We start from the raw sequence: 9,161 nt of genomic DNA, 5'->3' as shown, positions 1-9,161 counted from the left end.
GGTATCCAGAAGAGCACAGGAAGCCTGGCGCAGGAGCTAAAGGTGCCTGGGCTCCCTTCCAGGGGACCCTGAGGCCTGCCTGGTAGGCAGGCACTTACTGCTCTGGGTGGGTAGCCTTAGAGTAGGAGCTTAAAACTCACAAATATATATTTTAATTTGACAAATGGAGAGTAATGTGCTACATCTGTTTGTCAGATAATATTGGGTCCTAACCCTCTTAAGTTCACTTGTAAAGGTGGAAGGTACAGAGAAATTGTTGGCAAGTCTTATATGTATGAAAAATTCTCTTTAATTCTTTTGTGGGGATCTGTGGGTATTTGAGTCCTATCCAGTTGACATAAGTTATGCATTTGAGTAGCATTTTATATGGGAAGGTTTGAGAATTCTATGAGACAAGCCCCTAAAGCTACATCATCCACAGCAGCATTATCTTGGGAAATGAGGCCAGGGAGGGTTTGTTGTCATTTGAGGTGTTGAATGTGTACAGGTTTTTGCTACCTTCTAAGAGCTATCTGAGTTGTATCATCAAGGTAGAAATAGGATTAATATTTAATCTGATATAGGCATAGGGTAAGTGTGGCAGTAGGTTCACCACATAAGAGCTGTCTGAATAGAGGTTGCAGGGTTCAAGGATCTCTTATAGGACATTATATATGTTCATCATTTACTTATATTGAGCATATCCCCCACAAGGGAGAATTTTGATTTGCCTTGGTCCATCCTTCAGGGAAAACTACAAAGGCAGCCTCATTTTTCCCACCATCTGTGCAAAAGGTGAATGTTTGGGGCATGGGCCTAGAAGTGCAGTGTATTTATTGATATTGTTTCACTAACCAGGACTCCCTGAAGTGGGTGTTCAAGGTCTCTAGAAATCCCTCCAGGGTGAGGTTCAATTGAGAACAATGTCTGGTCTCCCATTCTAAATCCTTAAGTTTGAATGGAATTATTAATTTAGGAGGATCTTTACTATAATGTCGAAGAGATGTGTCCATGATTTTTATGATCATATCAACTATTTTTTCGACTAGAGAGTACACTGTGTGAGTGCCCCTAAGGTGGTGATACTCATTCTAGTGGTTGTGACTGCTGAACAATGGCAGGCATCCAGGTCATTCTTCCTAATAATATTCAGTCTTGGATTGGAATGTTAGTATTATATCTCACCAAATAAGCCTGTTGGAGCTCATTGATGAATTCAGTGAGTGGCTGATGGACATTAGTGGGCAAGAAAATGATATCATCAGGCTGCACTCCTTTTAGGAGATCATATAACACATCTAGTCTTCCTGTCTCTACAGGCAACCAGGGCCTTACCCACTTAATTTCACATAGTATCTTTTGTAAACCCCATAAAGTGAGAGGCTCAGGCATGATTAATTGGTGTCCATTCACTTTGGCTTTAGTAAGTGTTAATTGGGATCCCAAAATATGAGATGGGGGACCTTCTGTACTTTAGGGCTATCTTAAAACCATGTTGTTAGAGAATATCAACAATATTTGTTACCCAGGGAGTTAGCCCTGATACATCCAAATGCCCAATGATTAGATCATTCATAAAACATATAGGAGGGTATTATCTTTGTCAAAGTAAGGAAAGAGGATACTATACAAATATTGTTGGCAAAAGGCTGGACTAATGGCCATCCCCTTTGGGAGAAGAACCCTTTTCTCTATCTGGTCAGGTCGAGGGACGTTAACTATAAAAATGGGAAAGGCAAACAAAGTTTTCACAATCTTCCTTGTGAAGAGGAATTAAGAAGAAGTGTTCCTTTAGACCCATTACAGTGAGGTGAAACTGGGAGAGGATTTCTGGAACTCAAGGTAAGCCCCTAGAAGGGGTCCATACTCGCTTCATATGAGCACAGTGTGCTCATAGGTCCTGTAACATTCTCTAGGTCCCATTAGGCTTATGTATCACAAGCACAGGGCTGTTCCAGGGGTACATCAAGGACCTTATCTATCCTTTTTTCAGCAGAATTCTGGTGATCTCCTTGAGCATCTTAATTTTAAGTTCAGGTAATGGTCACTGCTCCACCAATACTGGATTACCAGGTGCCTACCTATGGTGGGGACCCTGGTGGCAGTGGTCTCTCCTTTTTGAGGTGAATCAAGGTGTCAGGGGTATCTTTTAAATGACAGCTTGCTCAGTTTTATCGTTGTAAAAGGCTAGGTGGTTAGTGGTAACAACAGCATCCCTTTGTTCCAGGAGGTTTTCAGACATGCCCAGGAGAATCAGAGGTCTGATCTTTTCTTTGTCTCCATCCATCCCCACCCAAGTTATGGGATTAGCCATGCCTTAGGACATAGACCTTCCCCTAACCCCTGTGATAAACACCATGATTATGAAATTCCACCTGTTTGGGACCTCTTTCTTTCTGAGGACCATTTTGTTTGATGGAGTTGAAGAATGGTTAGTTATAGTTATAGTGCTCCTTAGTTTTGATAAAAAATAAAGTAGATATAAATATTGTAACTGTAATTCTTACTTGATAACTGTTTTGTTATATATAATTTTACTATGTTAAAGTAAAAGCCTTTCATTTTTGTTTAAACAGAAAAAGGGGAAATGATGTAGGTGGGTCTTCTATCTATCTGTTGCTTTCATTGGTTAATTAATAAAGGAAACTGCTTGGCCTCATAGGTCAGAACATAAGTTGCTGGGAAAGACAGAACAGAATGCTGGGAGGAAGAAGGCAGTGAGGCCGATGTGATGAAGCTCTGGCCCAAGATGGACTTAGGTTAGAATCTTCCTGGTAAGCCACAACCTCGTGGTGCTACACACATTAATAGAAATGGGTTAATCAAGATATGAGAGTTAGCCAGTAAGAAGCTAGAACTAATGGGCCAGGCAGTGTTTAAATGAATACAGTTTGTGTGTTGTTATTTTGAGTGTAAAGCTAGCTGTGCGGGAGCCGGGCAGGATGAAAAGCAGGGCTACTCACCTCATCATTACATCTGGAAAATGGTAACAGATTTAAGAGCTATTAGTAAGGTAATTTAGCTAGTGGGTTCTCTATAGTCTGGCATTGCTTTGTCTTATCTATTGCCTAAAGGCTATTCATTTAAAAGATTGTTTCTTCACTAAACATTTACAAGAAAAAGACAAAGAAAAACTTGCCTTCAGAGTCCCTACTTATAATTTTCAGCCTTCTAAAAGATATCAACTGAAGGTTCTCCCACAGGAATGTTAAATAGTCTCCCCCTTTGCCAATATTTTGTAAGTCAGCCAATAAAAATGATACATAAGCAATTACCTGAATCTATAGTATACCATTACCATGTGAGACATTTTCCTTTCTGATTCAAATGTAAATACTTTAGAAAGAATGCTTGAAGAAGAAAAAAAAATTCCTTGTTGGGTATTCCAAATTACTCCTGAAAAAATACAAAGAGAAAATTCAATTAATTATTTAGGCTGTAAAATATGTTTATAAAAAATAGACCACAACAAGTGAAAATTAGGAAAGACTGGTTGCAGACTTTTTGGTTTTTCTGTTAGTATTGCTATTCATGATAAAATACCATGTCTAAGAGAAATTTGAGGAAAAAACAATTTTTTCATCTTAACACTTCCAGGTGAAAGTTCATCATTGAGGAAAATCAGAGAAGAAACTTAAGCAGGAATCTGGAGGCAGGAATTAAAGCAGAGTCTGCAGAAAAATGTTAACTGACTTTCTCGTAATGAATTGCTCAGCTTGCTTTTTTGTATGACTCAGGACTCAAGAGGGTCATCATCCACAACTAACTGGATCTTCCCTCATAAATCACTGATAAAGAAAATTCTCCCAAAACCATGTCCAAAATTGAATATGCTGTGGTATTTTCTCAGATGACTTTCCATTTTTCGAAGTTGAGTACAGCATTCATCAAGTTTAATAAACACTATCACACACAGTTAGGAAGATTAAATTACCACATATTATGTTAATAAAAATCTATTAAAATGTTAAGACAAACTAATCAATAATTATTTAAATACTTTTATTGTGTCTTTCACATCATGCGTCTTGATCCCATTCATTTTACTGTCCGTTTGTATTGACCCTCTGCCCTTGCAATCTTCCCCCCAAAATAAAATACTATTTAAGAGACAAAAAGGGAAAAATATCAGTCTCATTATGGAAGCTGTGGTGTGACACAGTGACTCACACTTTATCCATATTTATTTACTTGCAAGTATTCATTGCAAAGAGTGATTGGTCTGGTTAAATGCCTCTGGTTTCTGCTTTACTATCAATGCTGGATCATCACTGGAACTCCTCTTAGATATCCTGTGGTAGCCCTGTGTTATGCAGATCCTGCAGCTTTGGGTCTATAGGACCAAGCCCTTCATTTTCTTCAGTAAATGACAAATTGGGTGGATGCTGGAATGGGCAAACTCATAACACTGGTTCCAGGTCCAGGATATTGCAGTTGGTCAGACTTCCAGCTCTCCCTTGTCCTCACCAACAGCGTGAGCTTCCTTGCATTGGCTTGCTAGTTCACCACTTGAATTAATGAGTAAGGGATGAGGCTAGTTCTCCTCTTTTTACAACCTCAGGATTATCTCTCTCACACCTAGGATATAAGGGCCTACTCTACTGTGGTGCCGGGGAAAAGTGTAGTGGCCACTGTCCTAAGAGCTACAGCTGATGCAGGGCAGGGAAAGCCCTCCTACTCTTAAGACTTCAGTGCCAGCTGTCCCACCTACCTTAAGCATAGAGGGGTGAGGCCAGACTTCCCAAGCTCACATTCTTTGGGTGTTCTTGAATATGAGTTTAAGATGTATTACATTTGTTTATGCTCTATAACATTTGTTTAATGTTGCAAAGATGTGTTGCATTGTTTTATGTTGCTTTGTTTAACTCTGTAAAACTGTGATAGTGTGTTTGCCTAAAACACCTGGTTTGTCTGATAATGAGCAGTATGGTCCATAATGCAGGAGAATAGGAATAGGCAGGACTGAAAGACAGAGGGAATAAATAAGGTGAATATCTAGGCTAGAGAAGGAGACTAAAAAGGGGGAGGAGTAAGAAAAGGATAAGGTAAGGAGGACACCAGGGCCCAGCAACATAGCCTCACAGCCCCCCATGGAGCAAGAAGGAAAAAGATATATAGAATAAAGAAAGGTAAAACCCTAGAGTCAAACCAAATTTAAAAAGAAATAAGAAAATTTAGGTTAGAAAAGCTGGCTACAAATAAGTCAAACTAAGGCTGGGTATTTATAAATAAGAATGTTCCACGTATTCATCTGTGAGCCGGTGGCAGGTCTCCTAAGAGGAAAAGAAACTCAAGAATTTCATCGTTGTGCTAGTTCACTTGTACCACTGTCAGTAGGATCAGCTTAACTCTGTTGTCCAGGTAAGATACAGCGTCCATTTTCCCAAATGCTGCAACTGGTAACAGAGAGGGTTAGCTCCCTCTTCCACCAATGATAGTAGGGGCATGGGGTTCGGGCATTTTTTCCTTGACCTCACCACCACATGGAAGATGAGTGGGGTTTGGCCAGCTATCCAAATCTCACACTCTCAGGGCCAATTAAACAGCACCTCCACAAACAGGGTCAATTTTGCTGTGCTTCCCACATGAGATTCAGTGCCCACTTTTTCCAGTTTTGTAACATGTAAAGGGGTGACCTTTTCAGTTCCCTGTCAGCTGGAGGTAGTATGAGAGAGGGAGGAGAATACCTTTCCTTCACCCCTACTACTGCACCTCAGACAATGGAGGCACTGCCAGATAATCTGCTCATACCATCAGGAATGGCCCAGCTTTGCCCCTGTCTACAAGATCAACTCTACTATGGTACTCAAATGAAGCACAGGGCCCTTTTTGAGGGCTGTAGCCGATGAAAGGTTGGAATCAATGATTTCTTTATTTTTGCTTCTTTTCTTTCTTTTTTAAATTTCATGTGACGCAGAATGCCTATCTAACAAATTATTCAAAAAATGACTTTCAACATCAGAATAAAGTATTTATGTATTTTCATTTTGTGAGTCAATTCAATATGCAACCAGCTTCTACTATACCTACAGAAATGGAAGAAAGGCAAGGAGATCATTGTATCAGTTGCGATACATATCAGTCATTAACTACTGCTTGCCACTTTGCACACTATCCATTGATTCAAAATAGTCAGGGCATTTTCTAATGTATTAAAATCTTGATAACATGAAGGGTATACAAAAGTTCAATGAGAAGTAAATCTATTTGCTAATAAAATAATTAAAATCCACTCAAAAATGTCTGCTGCCTTAGTCTAATCATAGAAACTATGCCTATCCATAACATTATCAGTTTAGTAGTTGTTTTTGAGTTTGCAAAGACTTCTTTGAAAATAGAGAAAATCACAAGTGTGGAAATATTACCTCTTTGTAAAACTAAAGCATAAACAATCTTTGGGAAACAGTACAGGCACATGCCAAAATGTTGAAATGTTAACTATGCATAATAATCTAAAAATGTCAAAAACACAAAGATGAATATAAAATGAAATTTGTTTAAAAAATTACAGGCTATGTATGATCTTGAGTTAATTAAGCAGTTTTCTTAGGAAAACATCACAAAATAAGAGATATAAGTGTGTAGAAAACTTTGCTCTGTGGACTACTGAATAAATGGAACAACAATCCATAGAATATGATAATTATTTGTAAATGATATATGATATAAAATTACATCTTAAATTTACACAAAGTTTTTTTTTAAGGTTAAACATTATGTTTGAAGACAGAGACTGCACTTTCATCTCCTTGCTTCTCAGACCCAAATAATGACAGAGAAACTATAATAATTGCAGCCCTGTTTTGCCAATGGCTCAGGTATATTCCTAACTAACTCTTACATCTTAAGTTAACCCATTTCTATTAATCTATGTATCAGCACAAGGTTGTGGCTTACTGGTTAGGATCCAGCATCTGTCTCCTTCGGCAGCTACATGGTGTCTTTTTGACTCCTCCTACTTTTTCTTTCTATCTATATTTGAATTTTCTGCCTTGCTTTACTCTACTAAGCCATTAGCCAAAAGAGCTTTATTCATCAACCAATAAAAGAAACAGATATACAGAACAATATCCCACATCATCTCTCCTTTTCTGTCTAATTAAAAAGGAAAGCTTTAATTTTAATATAGTAAAATTGCATATACAAAACAGTTATTAAGCCAAAATTATAGTTTAATATTTAGTTATTTGCATTTGGAAAGTTAAAGAAAACACTCTATCATTTATTTTATCACTGTAAGTCTAAAATTTCATATTTAATTTATCTTTAGTCAAAACTAAGAACAAAACTATAACTGTCTTCAACTCCATCAAAGACCCCAGAAGAATATAATATTACCTAAATAAACAGGAAGTACATTGTAAGCAACTTCCAAAACTCTAGAATTAACAGAAACATCTTATTGCCTGAATGGTCACCAAAAGTTCTTTTGTAACATTGAATGATCCACCTTCAGCCTGCAGACCCATAATATCCGACAGAGTTTTTCATGACTCAGGAAATTTGAAAGACTGTTTTCTCTATATTTCCTGTTTTTTAGTCATTTTCTGCTGTGTCTTTCAGAATTTCTGAAAGTTTCTTTCATGAAACAGGAATCCTGAATGACTGCCTTACCTTCTTTTGACAAGTTTGACATCATTTCTTGTGGATCCTACATGTCCCATTTACAGAGAATACCATCAAACAGTACAGACAAGAGTATGTTCTTGCACAAATGGCTAGTCTTGTTACATTGAAGGCAAATTCCATAATGAGTTTCTTCAGTGCCCACTTTTTTTTTATAAGCAGAAACTGAACATGTTCTTCCAGCCTCTCAGACACAAATAATTACAAACATATTATATTAATTACAAAAATGTTGTTCATGGCTCAGGAATATTTCTAGCAAAATTTCTAGAAATTTTTTTTTTACTCACTAAATTAACCCATTTCTATTCACTATGGCCTTGGCATTAACACACTTTCTACAAGTCTTGTTTCCTAGGCAGCTAACTGGTGTCTGGTCTGATTCTACCTTTTTTTCCTCTGTATTTCTCTGTTTAGATTTCTGCTAAGCCATTGGTCAAAACATCTTCATTCATTAACAAATAAAAGCAACACATATATAGAAGGACATCTCATATCATGATGGTATATTCTTAATTAGAGAGCCAAATATTTAACAGAAATGTCAACAATGAAGATATACCTATAAAGGTACCTATAAAATATACACATTGTTGTAATGAACTAACCAAATGAAATTTTAAAGAAAAATAATTACTGTATATTTCCAATAAAATATTTTAAGAAAAAAGAAGCTAGTACTATTTGTAGTATTTACCCTTTTACATTGTTGATATAAAGTAAAGCTTGTATACTCATTCTAGAATACACTTTAAAAATGTTTGTAATAAATATGTGTGTCATGTGAAGTAACTACTGAGCGCTCTGGAATATTTTTGTTAACACAGAATTGAATGATATTGTAATATTTACTGAAAGACTACTGTCAATTTGCGAACTGTAGGACCATCCCAATAACATTCAACAAGTGAATAAACTGAGATATGTGAGATATATGGAAATGAATGTAATATTGTTAACACAGGAAAATAAGCTACATACACAAAACAACATTGTTGGTCAATGTTAAAGTCACATATAGTTGAGAATGATAGAATATTCAGATTCATAAAAACTGGAAAATTGATTACTAAGATGGCCTCATGAAAGAAATATTTTAACCTTATCTATACTTAGTTTTAGATTCCATATATAATACATCTTTCAAAAAGCAAACATAGAGTGAAGAAAATTCATTCATTTGAATAAATGATCAAAATCAAAGAGGGGCAGGGCTATCAAACTGCAACATAAAAGAATTTTCAGCAAAAAAAATCATACATGTATTAATGTAATGGAAGTTACACAAATCTATGATAGAATAATCCATTTACTCTAAATTATAATGTAAGTTTTTAGTTTAATAGTTTTTCAACATTATGTAAAATGCATTTTGATATATTTTTTTCTGTGTTGATCTGAAGTAAAAATTATTACAATGAGACAGTATTATAAATGTAACTTTTAAGGTTGTACAGACATACTGTTTTTGAAATCTATTAGTTCCACTTGTATAATTAATAATTTAATTCTACTAGTTTTAATATATTACATTTTGTGTACTTACTGTATAATTT

This window comes from Microtus ochrogaster, unplaced genomic scaffold (assembly GCF_000317375.1).
Source record: "Microtus ochrogaster isolate Prairie Vole_2 unplaced genomic scaffold, MicOch1.0 UNK55, whole genome shotgun sequence".
NCBI lineage: Eukaryota > Metazoa > Chordata > Mammalia > Rodentia > Cricetidae > Microtus > Microtus ochrogaster.
This window is presented reverse-complemented; position numbering follows the sequence as displayed.